The following is an 18,303-nucleotide window of genomic DNA, read 5'->3' on the forward strand; positions in this document are numbered from 1 at the left end:
AAAAAAAAAAAAACAACTTCAATAAACATTCCTATCACCCGATCATTGTCCAAATGTGCAAGTACTTTTAAAGGAGTAGCTTCTGAAAGTAAAACCACCAAGCCAAAGGGTTTGTTTACTGTCAAACTGCCATCCAGAAACACTAATTCAAATTCCTACTGGCAGTATAGAAAAGTGCCCATTTTCACATACCTCTGCTGATACTACATATCTGGGGTTTTTTGTTTGTTTTTTAATCCTTTGCCTGTCAGGTAAGGTAAAAACAAACCGTATCTCATTTTTTAAATTTTTGAAACACAGATAAACAAGCCCTCTTCTTGTATTTTTTAAAACATCCTCTCCAGGGGTGTCTAGGTGGCTCAGTCATTTGAGCGTCATGGCTCAGGTCATGATCTCGCAACTCATGGGTTCGAGCCCCGCGTTGGGCTCTGTGCTGACAGCTCAGAGCCTGGAGCCTATTTCAGATTCTGTGTCTCCCTCTCTCTGCCCCAACCGACTCGCATTCTGTCTCTGTCTCTCTAAATAAACATTAAAAAAAAAAACCTCCAGCCTGTGGGAAATCCTAAACACATAACACTTGGAAGTTATCTTTGGTAAAGGGACAGTTTGCTTAATTTATGCAATTGTCTAAGTGATTAGAAGCCGAGCGACTTTTTGATTTGAAAAACAGCATGAAAAGTTAAAACAAATGATTAAATATTAGTTCTTCTTAGGAGATATGAAGTATTGTGGGTAAGCTGTGATTATCAGAATTGAGTGGGTAATGTGTTTCCACATTTACGTACTCTAAATAATCTGTCTTGCTAATTAAAATCAACTAAGGATTTATTTAATTTATTGTTTCCTGATGTTTTCATTTTGCATCTTTGTCATACATTTGACTTTGGTTTTGAGTACGTAATAACTAGGCAAAAAGAGTAAGTATACAGGAATCAGAGGAAAAGACAAAAAGAAAACTGATATAGGTTATCAATCCAGAGAGAAAGGGGTGGGTGTGTGTGTGTGTTTGTGTGTGTGTGTGTGTGTGTGTCACAGATACTAAAATGAGCAGGTATGTGTGATTAAGGGAAAGATATAACATTTAATTAAGGCTTATGTACCAACCACTGGGCAAGACTTGTCACACTCATCATCTCGTTAATCTTTGCAGTTCTTTGAAAGGCAAAGAATCAGTATTTTTTAAATGAGGAAAATGAGTGCCAGAAAAGTTGACCCAGGTGATTACCTAAAATATTAAGCTGTCATTAGAACTTTTTTTCTTTAATGTTTATTTATTTTTGAGAGAGACAGAGACAGAATGCAAGTGAGTTAGGGGCAGAGAGAGAGGGAGACACAGAATCCGAAGCAGGCTCCAGGCTCCGAGCTGTCAGCACAGAGCCCATCGCGGGGCTTGAACTCTGAACAGCGAGACCATGACCTGAGCCTGAGCCGAAGTCGGACGCTTAACCGACTGAGCCACCCAGGAGCCCCTGTCATTAGAACTTTTAGTTGTCTCCTGCTATTTTACTCCAGATTCCATATTGTGCCCCCCACTGTACCAAAGCAGTGCATAAACCCTGGATTAGAACTTCTGGGGCTCACCCTGATACCAGCGTCCCTCTTTTGTCACTGTGGATACAAGGAAACAAAGAAATGATAAAGTAAAAAACAGAACAGGTTGTGTGTGAGAATGGGGGAAGATTATAGCAATATGAATAAAAAACAAGAAAATAAATTAAGTGCTGAGTAAATGAGAAATTAAAGAAATTGAACAAAGAAATGTCAACTTAAAATTGCATCCAAAAGACAATAATAACTGAGTATAGGATAAAGAAGTAGAACAGGGGCGCCTGGGGCGCCTGGGTGGCTCAGTCGGTTGAGCGTCCGACTTCAGCTCAGGTCACGATCTCGCAGTCCATGAGTTCAAGCCCCACGTCGGGCTCTGGGCTGATGGCTCAGAACCTGGAGCCTGCTTCCGATTCTGTGTCTCCCTCTCTCTCTCTGCCCCTCCCCCATTCATGCTCTCTCTCTGTCTCAAAAATAAATAAACGTTAAAAAAATTAAAAAAAAAAAAAAGAACAGGGGCGCCTGGGTGGCTCAGTTGGTTAAGTGTCATACTCTCAATTTCAGCTCAGGTCATGATCTCAAGGTCGAGGGACTGAGCCCTGCATCAGGCTCCATGCTGAGCGTGGAACCTGCTTGAGATTCTCTCCCCTTCTGCCCCTCCCCCACTCATGTATGCACACTCTCTCTCTAAAACAAAACAAAATAAAGTAGCACAATAAAGCAATGGAACGGAATAAAAACACATATTAGTCAAAAGAAGAAATTAAAAAATAGAAAAAGTAAAGCAATAACTAGGAGCCACAGAATTATAAAACTGGGTGGTTCAACCAAGAAATGTTATATCCAACCCCTTAAACTTGACCTGTTCCTATGGAAAGGACCCATTTTCCATTCTGTTGCTACTCATTATCATATGCCACTTTCTCCACCACCCTCTTTAAATGCAGTGACCAAAACTGAACTCTGTCTTCAAGTAAGGGTGATATCCACCCACTGAATAGAAACAGAATGTTAGCCAGGTCCCACGGCATTATTTCCACTGATCATTGACAACTTTAGAATTCATCAGTTCGTCGTTCTCTATGATCTTCAGGGCTTTTGCCAGACCTGCCAATATTTGTGATTTGTGTTGCTTTGGATTTGTTCTTATTTTTGTTTATGTTTACTTATATTTGAGAAAGAGAGAGCAAGCGGGAGAGGGGCAGAGAGAGAGGAAGACACAGAATCTGAAGTAGGCTCCCCAACTTTGGGTTTGTTCTTAATGATACTCTTCTGAATTTGAACAAGAAAAATCGTGGAAGCCATCCTAGAAAGATCCCCTAGCCCAACATAAATGGCAGACAACTGCTCCAGCATCTTAACAGCTAATATACATCAGAGCCAAAGTAATACCAACCATAGAACCTTATCTTCATGGACTCACATGTGGCTTTATAAATAAATATATTCTAAATTTTACTTCTGTGAAAAGAGAAAGGAAATAAGAAAACTAAGGCAAGGAAGGTTAGAAACTAAAAGGAGGACTTTGTGGAAGACTGATCACAACCAGTGTAAGACTGAGTGCCCAGGGAGCACCTGTGTGACTCAGTCGGTTAAGTGTCCGACTTCAGCTCAGGTCATGATCTCGTGGTTTGTAGTTTTGAGCTCCTCGTCAGGCTCTGTGCTGACAGCCCAGAGCCTGGAGCCTGCTTCAGATTCTGTGTCTCCCTTCCTCTTTGCCCCTCCCTCGCTTACGCTCTGTCTCTCTCTCTCTCTCTCTCTCAAAAAAAAAAAAAATAAACATTTAAAAATATCTTTTAAACAAAAAACCTCAACACCAATAGACTGCTCACAGTATAAGAGGCATTTAGTGACTAAGTCCAGGCTGAAGTCCTATCTTGTGTTCATATGCGGGATCAACAAGTAGCAATAGGAAGGTAGGTTGTGAAATGGCCCACGCAATTTATGTTTTTCATTGTCCTTGTTGATCACATAAAAATGTAATTCCCTATGAGACCTGAACTATGGTGTGGCTCCTCTGTATGTGTGTCCACACAAGTATGCACACTCCTGGAAGAATGTAAGTCCAGATGTGAAAAAGAATCAACTGTGGTTACACCTGAGGAGTGAGAAAGGCAAGGGGAAATTTTACTTAGAACTCAATATAAATCAATATTGCTTGGTTTCTTAAAAACAGTCAGCAGGTATAATTTTGGACATTCAAAATAAAAAATAAAGAAACAGGCAAATAATGACGAATGAATTTAGACATGAGAGAAAAAACGTGCAAAGAGAAACTATAAAAGAGAGTAACACAACTGTCCTTTAAAGGGGTCTTATTTTGTCCCTTCTCTTCTGATTTCCTATCTGCATTTGGGGGAAGGGGGCCTCAGACCCTTGGCTGTATATGTCAAGTTTTCTTTTCACATGTTACCTGGAAAACCAGACAGTACTGACATCGATTTTAAAAAGCAAGAAGCAACAAGTCGCTGAATTAGATGAAAACCTTATATTACACACATCTACAACCATGACTTACTCTTTAAACAGATCAATAGAAACAATCATTTACCTTTCTTCAAAGAGATGGCTGAAGAAACTCTAGCTCACTCATGATAGCTTCTGTGTTGTTGACAAGTAATTAGAGATAGTAATGGATTGTTTGTCAAAACCTCAATGACTAGGGTTCATGGTCTTAATACGCCTGAACCAATTTCTCAAGTAGATTGCAGGACCCTTTATCAATCCTTCACAGGATTTTTTTCCCCAAAATACCACTTTTTTTCCTTAAAATACCAGTCTTTTTCCCTAAAATACCACTTTTATATCACCTGTCAAATCCAAAGCTTATCATCTTCTTTCCTTCTTCATTAGATCCAACCCAAACTCCTCAGGGGGATATTAAAAGCCTTGCTTAGGGGAACCTGGGTGGCTAGTCTGACTCGATTTCAGCTCAGGTCATGATCACACAGTTGATGAGATCAAACCTCGTGTTGGGCTCTGCGCAGACAGGATGGAGCCTACTTGGGATTCTCTCTCTCCCTCTCTCTCTGTGCTCCTCTCTCGCAAGGACTCTCTCTCAATAAACAAATAAGTAAACATGAGGTAAAAAAAACTTAAAAATAAATTAAAAACCTTTGCATGATCTGGCTCCACCCTAAGCATTCTTACCCCACTGCTTTCCTACACCAAACCCTGTTTATCTGCCTCACAAGTCTTTTGTCTCTTAATCAATAAGTACTCACTTGCAAGTCTATTTACTCAAGGGAACAGCATATGCAGAAAGCAGAAGTTAAATTAAGATGTCTTTATAGAAATGGTAATGCTTTTTGTTTTTCTTTTAAACAGAGAAGACAATCAATTGTTTCTTGCCTATTTATATTACCAACTCCAAGTAAGTAACAGTATGGCTAAGAAAGAGAACATGACTGACTGCAAGTCCAGGCTCCAAAGTCTGCTCACAGGATCAAATGTCAGCTCTACTAATTACAAAATTTCAGTATGATCTAGGGCAAGTTATTTTTCTCTCTGTACCTGAGATTCATCATCCCAAAAGTTGAGATAACAACTATGGTCATCTCATTGAGTTCTGATGAAGATTGCTAGTTGTCAAAATTACTTTTAGGTACTCATTTTTTTCTAATGAATTTGATGCCATCATCTGGTATGGAAATCTCCAGAATCCAACCTTTTCTTCAGATACCATGTTCTGAACCAGTACCCTTAATTAAAATTAAGCAATTAAAAATTAAATTAGGTGATTACTTGCTCTGGTGAACATTTATATAGTCATAATAACATAATTTTATGCAGTCATAGTATGTAAACTTTGCCTATTGATATTAAACTTTTAAAATCAACCTATGATTGAAACATGGAAGGAGTAATGATGAGAAGTTAGAGAGACAAGTGAGAGAAAGGATGGGTAAAGGGAGTACTATGGTCATAGGTAGAGTATTTCTATTTGGCAGAGTAGGAAAAAAAGTTAAGTGAATTGTTAAAGTTACAAAGATAGCCAACCAATAAAGTAACTGAAAGAGATGTGGGGATGCTACTAGAGGGCTAATACCTCATCTACCATAGAAGAAAATCAATAGAGAATATCAAAAATTGAAAAATCAATAGGTAGTAGAGTAAGTACATCATATAGAGATATGAAAGGAACACTAAAACCCTACAAAAAGGATAGCAAGAGTTAAAAGTAATTTATTTAGGAAAGAAGTGAAGAGGGCTAAGAGATAAAATCATACTTCTTGTACTAGTTCTTTCATACTACTGTGTTTAAGATTTTCAACTGCTCTTGGGGCACCTGGGTGGTTGTCAGTTGAGCGTCTGACTTCAGCTCAGGTCATGATCTCGCAGTTCAGGAGTTCGAGCCCCGCACTGGGCTCTGTGCTGACAGCTCAGAACCTGGAGCCTGCTTCAGATTCTGTGTCTCCCTCTCTCTGCCCCTTCCCCGCTCATGCTCTGTCTCTCTCTGTCTCTCAAAAATGAATAAACATTAAAAAAATTTTTGAAAGATTTTTCAACTGTTCTTAAACATAAGAAAATGTAACTCTCTTCTCGGAACATGGTGGACATTCAGATGGAGCGTGCCTACCAAAAACAGTCAACCACCTTTCAAAATAAGAGGAAAATCCTGCTTGGAGAAACTGGCAAGTAGAAGTTCCCGTGGTGCTATAAAAACATGGGTCCGGGCTTCAAGACTCCCAAGGAGGCCACTGAAGGTACCTACATTGACAAGAAATGCCCCTTTACTGGTAATGCCATCTGAGGGCAGATTCTGTCTGACGTGGTGACCAAGATGAAGATGCAGAGGGCCACCGTCATCCCCTGAGACTACCTCCACTACATCTGACAGTACAGCTGCTTTGAGAAACACAAGAACATGTCTGTGTGCCTGTCCCCGATTCAGGGATGTTCAGAATGGTGACACTGTCACAGTGGGCGAGTGCCAGTCCTTGAGCAAGAGTGTGCACTTCAACATGCTCAAAGTCATGAAGGCCACTGGCACCAAGAGGCAATTCTAGAAATTCTGGGACTATACATCTGCCCACACCCCACACCCCCAAATAAAGTTATTTTCCCAGAAAAAGAAAGAAAGAAAGAAAGAAAGAAAGAAAGAAAGAAAGAAAGAAAGAAAGAAAGAAAGAAAGAAAGAAAGGTAACTGAAAAAAATCTATTCCTAATACCAACTGAAACCACAAGAATAAACCTAACAAGACATGTAAACAAGCTACATGAAGAAAACTCTTAATCCTCAACGACGTGAAAAAAGAGTTAAAATTTGGTGAGTCCTACTTTGTTCCTCAAAGGCAAAACTCAGTGTCTTAATGTTGGTGATTCTCCTCAGTTATTCCATAAATGCAATGCAATTCCAATTAAAAAAATTCCTAACAGAATTACTTTGGGGACATTCCAGGCTATTTCTAAAATCATCTAGAACAAAAAAAACACATGAAAAGAGAAAAAAATTTGAATGAGAACAATGATAAAGAACTTGCCCTACTAGATAGTTCAGAACTAGACTAATTGATCTATGGAATAGAATAAAGTACACAGTATCATAAGCTTTACCCTTTTTGTGAAATAGGGAAATCATAATTTTTAACAAAGTTAAATACCAAGAAATGATCACTGACCTCCCTACTCTAACGTTATATTTGAGCTGATTATGCAAGCTTCATGACAACATTCAAATCAATGTCTTGTAACCTAAAACAAAAGGTTGAGTTGGGGTTCTCTGAGCTTCCTGGGAAAAATATTTTCTGTTCTCTGTAAAAGAAATACAGGTACATAATCAGGCACAATACTAATAGACAAGAGGTCAGAAACTTGGAGCGGAAATGTTAAATTTCACATCAGGTAATATTACCTACTTGTAGCTAATATATTCCAATTGCAAGACAGTGATCGGATAAAATGTGGAAGGAAGAAGCAGGGTGAATTCTAGAGCAGCTTTGATCAGGGGCAAAGGACAGCAATGTAGACTTCAGAGTCCCGTGTTTTCTCATGAAAGATCTAAGCTAAGAAACTTGGGACCATTGTGTTCTCACCTATTTACCGCAAGAGCCTTCTGGTCTCCTTGCTCTAGCTTCATCCCTCCCCTCAGTCTCTAAACTGTTGTCAGAGAGATCTTTCTGAGATTCAAATCAGATTAATCTCTCCCCCGCTTAAAACCTTCTCCTTTGGAGTGGGGGGTGAGAGAAGGAGGATAATGTTCAAATTTCTTAGCTTGGATTATGAGGTCTTTAGTATAACACCTGGCCCTGGCCTACTTCTTCATCTTCAATCCTTGCTTATCTACCAGATATAATCCTTCTTATTCTTCAAAGCTTAGTCAAATGTTTCAACCTCCAGAAATCCTTTGCTTACTTCTCTATGCTCAAGCTACCACTGGAATATATTCCTCTATTACAGTGCTACCATAATTACATTGATATAAGCATGTCTTTGCAATATACTATGAATTACTGAAAAAAAGGTTAATACTTTTATTTACTTTCATATCCCCTACCAGCATTTTGTACATAAAGCATTCAATATATCTTTGATTGTACCAATTAACTAGTAGCAGTTATGGATTCCAATAGAAACTCCCCTCCCTTGTACAAAGTAGTTTTCCCCTCCCTTGTACAAAGAATTCAAATGACATAAAGAGAGAAATCACAAGTATCTAAAATGCTTAGCATCTTCTAAAAGCAAAAATCTGTATGATTAAAAAGAGTAGGTCCAGCCATCATCACCTGGGAATAAGAGGGCTCAATTCCAGCCACAGATCTACTTCATGTCACAGAGGAAAATGTACAGCCTGGTTGTTTTGTTTTTGTTTTTTCCTCCTTAAAAGAGTAAGATTGCTATGGTTTCTTCCTGCTCTAGAAATCTAGGACTCATTCCTACACTGACATCAGCATAAGGTATTCAATACACAGTGTGCACCCTGCTGTCATGTAGGTTATACTAAGCCAAAGGGAAAATTAGTGGCAGATGCTACCAAGGTTCTAGGTCAAAGTGGTTTTTATTTGCACTCCAGAACAAATAAAATTTCTCTTCAATTAAAGTAGATAAAATGTGCATTACCCTTATTTCTATATTTATGTCATTTTATATTTCTGTGGCCCTTCCATCTTCCAAATGCTTTCAGAGGCATTATACCAGTAATTCTTCTAATAACCTTATGAAGTAAGAAGTAGTATTATCTCTAGTTGCTAAAAAGGAAGTTGGGGTTCATAGACATACAAGATTATAAAAACGCTTGCCTTACATGCCTAAAGCTTCTTCTGACTTCTGTTTTTATGTTGCAATTCAAGTATCTTACAGTATATTGAATGTAGTAAGAATCACTGAGATAACTTCCAACTCAGAGACTTATTATGTTATACTAAATTTTGAGGCTAATAGTATTTCCCTAAGTATATGCATAAATACACACAATATAGGAGCAAGCATGAGTTTGACACTTAACACAGTTTTAACACTACAGATATGGCATCAAAACTCAGGTTTTTTCTCTCTGGTCTTTCTGGCTCTCAAAGAACATTTTTCAACCTTATATCCCCATCATTTGAAACAACTTCCACTAACATTGTTTAATAATAAATACAACTCAGGTTTGGTGAAAATTAGAATCTACTAATTTTAACACACTATGAAAATGAATTGATCTCTTTAATCTACGATATATCATTTAAAACTGTTCTGGAATTCAGAAGAAAGATTTCTTTAAAAATAGTCTTGCTATTCAGTAAGATTAATACCAAGATAGGCAGTCAGTAGAGAAAATTTTTTTCACTCAGCAAAATGAATCATTAACCTGAATAATTGAAAATGTGTTAAGTAACATATGAAATATATGCTCATGAAAAAAATCTCTGGTAAGACCATCTGTATGTGAAAATATCTACCCTGAAACAAGACACCTTAAATTCATCTACCTTATATATATGACTAGAAAAACTCATTGCAAATGTCCATACTGTTTCATTTTAACTTTAATTCAGTCTTAAAGATCACTTATATGGTCAAAGTAATGGAAGTCATTTTCATCATTACTTCCCTGATGTGCAAAGCAAGAGAAACTTGACAGTATGCTGTGCATTTCAACTTACTCCTATATTCAGCATACGAAAGAGTTGCCAAACCTATTAAGACAAAACTCTAAATGGAAAATCCTTCTGACAAACTGCATGTTGAGTTAACCAAATCCCCAAACCCTACCCTATTTCTATATAAAAGATCCTTCCAAGGCTTAGAAAACTCGGTCATGCTCAGAAATCTCATCCATGATCTATATTTTGAATAAAAAGGAAGCATCAACGCTGGTTACTGTGAACATGACACACTGAAGTTGATACCATGAACTAGCAACAATCTCAAGACAGGCTCTCAGCGCACTGGCATGATAAAGTCACATTTGAGTAGACACACATGAATAATCTGAAATGACAGACGAATTTCAGTTTGAAGACAAGTTTAGAAGACATTTCTTGACATGTCATTTATTCTGTCTGAACAGGCAGGAATATTTCTTATAATTCAAGAACAGTGTCCATCTATTTTAAATTTCTGATCTCCTAACTCACACTTTCAAATGTTTCTCTCATGCTACAGGAGCTGACAGACTCTAAGAACATGATACATGGATTCTGCCTCCATTTTATCTATGTTGAGTACTTATACCATGTCATTTTATAAAGCTAATTATTTTCACTATCCATGACCATCTTTAATTGATACAAATTGGGAATGATTCTGTCCAGATTATTGTAAAAAGTTAAAATACAGCTTTAGTCATTTTCAAACTGAATAAGACTTGGAAGGTTAAAATTAAAACTCACTATTCCTAAGTGTCAGGCAAATAAAATTTTCAAGCACATCTATATCCTTGACTTGTAACCTAAGAATACAAATGATTTTGTCACTGACCACTTTATTACAATGTACCCCCAGTTCATCAGCATGCAAATTCTACTGTTACAAAAAGTACACGTTGGCAAGAAAAAAACACTTTGCCTGATCAAAAATACTTTACCTTTTCATCTCATATCGAAATAGAATACCTCAAATATGTTGTCAAGAGTTCAAATAAATATTTAAACTTAATTAAACATAATATAAAATAAGAAATATTTACCATCTTTTACTAGGACTATTACACTTACCTTAAAATTAGTAGTATGACTCTTACCTTTTTCTGGACTCAAGTTTTTATACACTTCAAGGTCTGCCATTAAATTTAATATTGTTATACATTATTGGCAAGAGCAGTAAAATTTCTCTCTAAAGGCAAAGCCTTTTTCTGATACACATCTCCAAAAAGGAAAAGGAAAAAAAAAGGCAAAGAAATCCTCAGCAGCCCCAGGAACTTGGCTCATTCTGCCCTTTATGGCATGAGGAGATCTTCACAATCCAGGCTTTACAGTGTGGAGAAAATAAATCCATGAGATATGATTATAGAACTTTGTCCCAAACTGAAAAGCACAGCCAGCTAAGAACACTGGAAGCATCTGCTCAGGGCTGCCGCTATTGTGGGAATGCAGGCGCTGTGGCTACTTTGGGTATGAGACATGCATGCTTAGTGCAGGGCTTAAAACCCTCCAGGCATTATGCACATTTAATGTCTGGGAAGTGTAGGTCTTTAACCATCAAAGAAACCCTCCTCACCTACAGAGGCCATTGAGAAACACTGATTACCATGGTAGTGACGCAGGCTGAATGCAGAAAATGAACATGCACACACACAGAGAAACACACAGAAGCACACACACAGACACGCACACTCTCGGAAGCAAACATCACTCCATTGGAGGCAAAACCAAGCCATTAAAAAATAAGCTATCTGTGGTCCTCTACACTGTACACTACTTTTGTGCCAGTCAGGGTGAGCACATATTATTGACAGCACTGAAGCTTTTCCTTGATTTTTGTCCTTATTCCACACACAAACATAGCAATGATTATAGAAAAGACTGGAATGTTTCCAACTTAGATTGAACGAGGTGACAGTTTCAAAATACTTGGCAGTAAAGGCTACTTCTCAGGTAAAAATCACATGCCTGTGGGTAAGGGAAGTAGCAAGAATGGGTCTGAGAAAGCCAGTTTTTAGTGAATGAACAAGCATATTATTAAAGTACAATTTTCCCTAAAATATACATAAGAATTATTTGTATGTTTTAATCAACTTCTTCACAGAGATAGGTAGACAGACAAACAAAACAGGCAGGCAGTTCTTTCACAAAGCAATTTACTGTAGTCTTGCATTTAAAAGCTCTAACTAGGTCTCTCCATCCCGAGCATTAACTCCCTTACTCCAGAATTCTCTACTATCAGGGCCTCTTGCCATTTTCTTCTCTCCAGCTTCAGCTGTGCCCCTGAGACTCCCATTACCACCCATTCTGTACATGCCAGCATCAACCCCTCTACTCCACTCCCATTAGGACCACATAGCCCAGATCACTAACCCATCCCTCTCCTCAGAGGCATCAAGCTCTACTCCATTCCTATTCACCTGTTTCCCAACTGAATTGCCCCTCACCCAATTTGCAAACCCCACTGTTTACTCTTAAACACTCTGAGAAATCTGAATGTCAAAGATGTATGTGCAAGTACATATAATTAGGAGATCCTTCTTGCAAGATTGCATCTGATATACACAGAAAGAGAGAGAGAGAGAGAGAGAGACATATACACCTACCCAAAATAGCAGTTAAGAGTCTAAGAGCCCATCTGCCTGGGTTCAAATCCTGACTCTGCCACCAACCATCTGTGTGACCATGGGCAAGTTATTTAAATGGTCTGCTCCTCGATTTCTTTATTTGCACAATAGGCATAATAATAGTTCCCATTTCAAATGTTATTGCAGGAATTTAATACACATAAAGTGCTTAGAATCAATTATTTTATATTATGATGATTATTATCATACTATGGTTGTTAGTCTTGAAATCCTTTACATCAACACAGAAATGCAGTGGGGTTCATTGTTTAGTCTTAATGAACCAGTACTTTGAAAGTAGAGTGGTACCCCCAAATTTGAGGTATCTCAGAAATTCCCACTCCTGTTAAATTCAAACGTTTAATACTACCAGATAATCTTATACAAAAAGACAATAGTGTTCCCATAACACAAAATTTGTGCAAAGTGATGGATTTCTAATTCCTGTGACTTATCAGAACCAAAGCCACCTGAAAAGCAAAAGGCATCTTTCAGTCAATCTCTCACTGTGGCCGGGAAAGAGATGGAGGCCAAAGTCCTCCCAAGGGAGGCTGGGAAAAATCTCCCTTCCCTTTCCCTTCCAAAGATTCCCCACCACAATCTTGTGATGCTAACACAAGGTAGGGTCAGGAGAGAGGAAGGGGGCAAACTGCTCCTCCCCCTCCTCATCCATAGGGAGTTTTCTCCCAATAGGTTCTTCATGCTTCTGGCCCTCTAGCCCTCAAAGCTCCCCAGGCTCCTCCCTAGAAAGGCTCAAACATGAAGCCCACCACCACAGCGATGGGCAGTGCCTCAGGTTTATCCTGAATGGGATGGTGAGCACTCAGCAGCCCCACAGAGCAGGTGGGGGAGCTTTTAGAAAACAGGCATGGCCCATGAGTATGCATTTGACCACCAAGGAAAACTCAAGGATTTTTTAGAGTTCAGAAATATCTACACCTTATTAAATATCCAATTCTTCAGCAGCAGCAAATAATTCTCTATGCAGCCCGTTTGAAAGACTCCTTTGAAACACCTATTCTAGGGTTGGCAGAGACACTGGATGACTAACACATCGCCCCCTAGTTACTCCCCAGAGTTCTCCCAGCAGAAGGTCATGTATAAAGTCGACGTCAACAGGCTTTAAGGGGTGGTGATGCTTCCTTTGACCGGGTCACCGCAAGAACCATACAGCTTTAGAATTTTTAACTTCTTACCTGAAATTCTCATTTGAAAAGACTGGGCCTTTTCCAGATTAGTTCCAGCACAGTAGTTGGCATACAAAATAGGTACCTCATTAGATGTCTCCAATTTCTAGTCATTAGACCTAATAGGAAATTCTCTTCCACCAATCAAGTGAAAAAGAAGTGTCTCCGAGTTCAGCTTCTCAATTTACAATGAGTGAACGACTTGAAGCCCCATCTGACGACATTTTCCTCACCTTTCACACCTGAGTTCTACTTCAGATTTCTTATAGAAACATCACAGAGTAACAGGCTACAGCATGGGCTTCAGAGTCAGATGGAGGAAAATCTGAGTCCCAGCTTTCATGACCTTGTGGAGTTACGGGTGGGGTGGCCAGGTAAAACAGAACACCTAGTTAAATTCAAATTTTGAATAAACAACAAAAAATTTTTTAGTATAAGTATGTCCCATGCAAAATTTCCTGTATTGTTATTTGTTAAATCTGACAACCCAACTGAGGGGGCCTCTCTGAGACTAAAATATCCTCATGTGGAGCCTGTAGCACCCACCTCATAGGGTATTTCTGAAGGGTAAATGAGCTAGTATAGGCCAAGAGCCAACTCCCCGTACTTGGACAAATAAGTATGCAATATCCAGAAGTTAAGTGAATGGCCACTCCAATCACTGGGTGGATATAACTTTATTTAATTAAGTCACATGCTAAAGAGGTTGTACACTATACTGTCTCCACACACACCTCAATCTCACCAGCCACATAATTCCAAACTGAGACCAACTCAGGGCAAAAGCATGGCATATATCGCTGCCTCAAGACTCCCAAGTCCAATTAGAAAGCCTACTGACACCAAACATGGGAGCCACATCACTTCGTGAGGCCATTATTATAAAAGCTACCATTTACCAAACACCATAAACATTACCTTCTCTAATCTTCATGAAAATTCTGCAAGGAGATCTATTAGTATTCTTATTTTAAATTTAGGTAAGGAGACAGATTCAAGTTAGACAAGATGCCCAAGATCATACAGCTGTGCTAGAACCAGAATTCGAACCCAAGCTAACTCTAGGTCAGGCCCTGTCCACCGGCTCCATGTTTCAGGCCAGATGAAAACCATCTAAAGATTTCAGGCCTAAGTTCAGAATTCTTCACTCTCCCAATTAGAGAATGTTCCTCATTGTCAGAAGCTGTTAGGGCCTCTGGCTTAGGAACACAGAGATGCTTAGTAAGTAAAATCATCTGGAAAACCATCATTTCAAATTAGCCATGCAATTTTTTATGTTTTTTTAAGTTTTATGTGCATTCAAAGTAGTACAAAAGCAAGTGGAACTCAGTGGTAACTTCACAGTGAAAGAGCCTCTGGGTGGTACCGCACCACATCCTTGCACAGAACCTGTCCTTTACTCTTAAAGCACCTAGGTAACTTAGTGAAGGGTTGATTTCACAGGAACTTTCACACACTGCTGATAAACTGTAAGTTAAGAGCATAAATTTTGGGGAGCCTGGGTGGCTCAATCGGTTGGGCGTCTAACTTTGGCTCAGGTCATGATCTCGCGTTTCATGGGTTCAAGCCCCATGTCGGGCTCTGTGCTGACAGCTCAGAGACTCGAGCCTGCTTCGGATTCTGTGTCTCCCCCTCTCTCTGCCCCTCCCCTGCTTGTGCTGTCTCTCAAAAAATGAGTAAATGTTAAAAAAAATTTTTTTAAGAGTATAAATTTTCACAAACTTATTGCAAAGTCAGGAGGCAATATGCAACAAGAGTCATAGAAATGTTTATATTTATTTTAGTCAATAATCATTACTGCTAGAAAGCTATCATAAAGCTATGAGAAATATAAAAATCTATGTACAAGGATATTTCATTAGTATTAGTTATAAAAATAACTGTCAATCTAAATGCCTATCAACAAGAGAACGATTACTAAAATATACATTCATATTTTAGAATTCTATCTAGCCATTAACAGTGTTCCAGACATTGCATTACCTGAAGAATGTCTGACATACTATATGAAAAAAGGAGGGGCACCTGGGTGGCTCAGTCGGTTAAGCATCCAATTCTTGATTTTGGCTCAGGTCATGGTCTCATGGTTCGGGAGTTCCAGCCCTATGTCAGGCTCCACGCTGTCAGTGCAGAGCATGCTTAGAATTCTCTCTCTCTCTCTCTCTCTCTCTCTCTCTCTCTCTCTCTCTTTCTCTCTCTCTTTCTCTCTCTCTCTCTGCCCCTCCCCTGCTCACACTCACACACACTCTCTCTCTCTCAAGATAAACAAAATCTTTAAAAAAGAAAAAAGATACAAACTAAATATACAATTTTTATTATGTAAAACGTGTATATAAACAGAATGGAGGACTAGAAAAATATATGAAAAAGATTAACAATGATATCTCTAGGTATTTTTATTTTCTTCTGAAGTTTAACTATATTTTAATATTTTAGAACTAGCATTTACTTCTTTTGTTCAGGAAACAAAATGACATTTTTTAGAGTACAGCCAGTTTAGTAATACTCAACTGGGGAAGAAATAATCCCTTCCCACTGGTGTATTGAAACAATGAAGAAATGTCTTTGAGAATTACTGACATTTATGGAGCACTGACTATATTTCAGACACTGCTCCTAGCATTGCATATGCCTTATTTCATCCTTACAATGCCTGTATAAGTGAATTAAGTATAATCCTTTCTCTAGTTTCAGATGTGGAAACTGAGGCAGAGAGAAGTCAAGTCACTTCCTTGAGCTGGCCCAGCAAATGAGTCATAGACCTGAGATCTGAATCTCCACAGCCTGTATTCAGGACCAATGCTCTTCACCACCTAAGACAGTACAGAGATCCTGCGATCTATTTTTTCATCTGAAAGCCTTGCACAGCAGCACATAGAACTATTAGAGCTTAATTCCTTTTATGAAATCTCACTGTGCGCTCAACTACACAGAGAGCCCCAAATCCTCAATATAATGTAGCAAAATCACCCATATAACTACACAAACAGATGAAACCCCAACAAGAATCCTACACATACATACAAATTCAAAGAGCTAGATTTCAGGATACCCCCAAATGGATGCTCCAGGGAGATCCATGCTACCAGGATGAGCGAGCACATTTGCTTCGGTAAGTCAGGGGGATGCTCCACTGCGGCATTATTCTGCCTGAGCCTCCCTTCTTCACCCCAAGCTGGCTCAGGTCATTCTGGGGACACTGGGCACCAGTCCTTCAACAAAATCCCCTGACCACTCCAGACCATCTGTACTTACTAGCTCTCTTAGGAAATACCTGGCTCTCAAGTAGGGGCAGCGCCATCCAATTAGTCGGTCTATGCAAATCACAGACATCAAAGAAGAGCAGCTAACTGAAGGGTAGAGACCTTTGCCCCTGAGGGTCTATTAATCTATGGGATAGCACTGGAAATCTGCTCTTGGTTTATATTTACAATGGACTCAACTAAGGAAAGTTACATGGATTAAAAAGAGTAGGGCTCCTATATCCACTCAAACCAGCACAGCACACACCCATGACCTATTCATCACCAACGCATTTAAGGAGATCACTATTATATGAAGCTCAGAAACTCCTGTCAGGACTATCCCAGAAAACTGCTAGAGCTTTTGCATCAAGTGCCATGGAACAAAACAGAATGTTACCATGAGTTCATCTTCAAAGAAAAAGTTAAGGTGCTCCACAAAGGGGTATGTAATGTCCTTAAACGCTCAGTGGCGGGAATCATGATAACCTTGCCACTCCTGTGTGGTGCTTTCCATTCTATCCCTTACAAAGCCCTTTCAGGAACAGATGCCTCAGTGAACCTGACAACAACTATATGAAGTGGGAGAGGCACCAGGATCATCTTGCCTTACAGATGTGGAAGCTGAGCCTCAGAGACTCTTCATGACTTGCCCAAGATCACAAAAGTAACAGCAGGGTGGGAGGGAATACCTGAAACTGGACTTTCTAATCCAAACACAGGGTTCTTCCCCCATATCGTGTATACACCCTTAACATTACTGCCAGCAAGAAATAACTGCTAGACAATAGAGTATAACCAGAACTGTAAACCCAGTGCACTACAAAAATGTCATCTGAGAGCCGAGGAAGATCTGGAGGAACACAGGTTTCTATCCAATGACTGTTAAACTATGCTGAGAATGGCAGAAACAAGGATTCTATTTAGGCAGCAGGCTTACCAGGGCTGTTTATTCACCACTGGAGACAGAGAACTATGTATTCTGATGATATGGAACATGTCCTATAGATCACACATGCTTGTCAAATAAACCAGTTTGGATTTCTCCTTCATTAAATACCTGATGTGCATCAGTGGGCAGTAATTGCTACACATTTTTTTTTAATTTTTTTTTAACATTTATTTATTTTTGAGACACAGAGAGACAGAGCATGAACAGGGGAGGGTCAGAGAGAGGGAGAAACAGAATCTGAAACAGGCTCTAGGCTCTGAGCTGTCAGCACAGAGCCCGACGCGGGGCTCGAACTCACAGCCCTCACGGGCCACGAGATCATGACCTGAGGTGAAGTCGGCCGCTTAACCGACTGGCTACACATTTTTAAACGTATGAATCCCAAAACAAACTAAGTATTACCCATATTTAATATTGCTATGTTCCACAGGACAGAGATGAGCCACCCTTTGGCCCCACTGCCTCTTTGAAATGATGTTCCTTGATGATTTATTGATCTCTCTCTCAAGACTCTTGGCGTTAAAATTAACATTCTCATTTTTTTGAAAGATGACTATTGGTCATGTCACTTTAAATTTTATAGGTTAGCATAAAAATGTACAGACACATTACTATCAGTTTCATGAAGATGCCAATATAATTCAAAATAAAATCCTTGATAGGCTCAGAGCTTGATTTCAGTTT

At 39.1% G+C, this 18,303-nt stretch overlaps 1 protein-coding gene and 1 pseudogene across 1 annotated transcript in view; one reads left to right on the top strand and one right to left on the bottom strand.

Annotated features, from left to right (window-relative positions):
- The window catches only part of PLCH1 (phospholipase C eta 1), a 219,298-nt gene that overhangs the window by 148,704 nt on the left and 52,291 nt on the right, over nt 1-18,303 (bottom strand). The window lies entirely within an intron of this gene.
- On the top strand, nt 6,089-13,364 carry LOC131513006 (small ribosomal subunit protein uS17-like; annotated as a pseudogene).

This window comes from Neofelis nebulosa, chromosome 5 (genome assembly GCF_028018385.1).
Source record: "Neofelis nebulosa isolate mNeoNeb1 chromosome 5, mNeoNeb1.pri, whole genome shotgun sequence".
In the NCBI taxonomy this organism is placed as follows: Eukaryota; Metazoa; Chordata; class Mammalia; order Carnivora; family Felidae; genus Neofelis; species Neofelis nebulosa.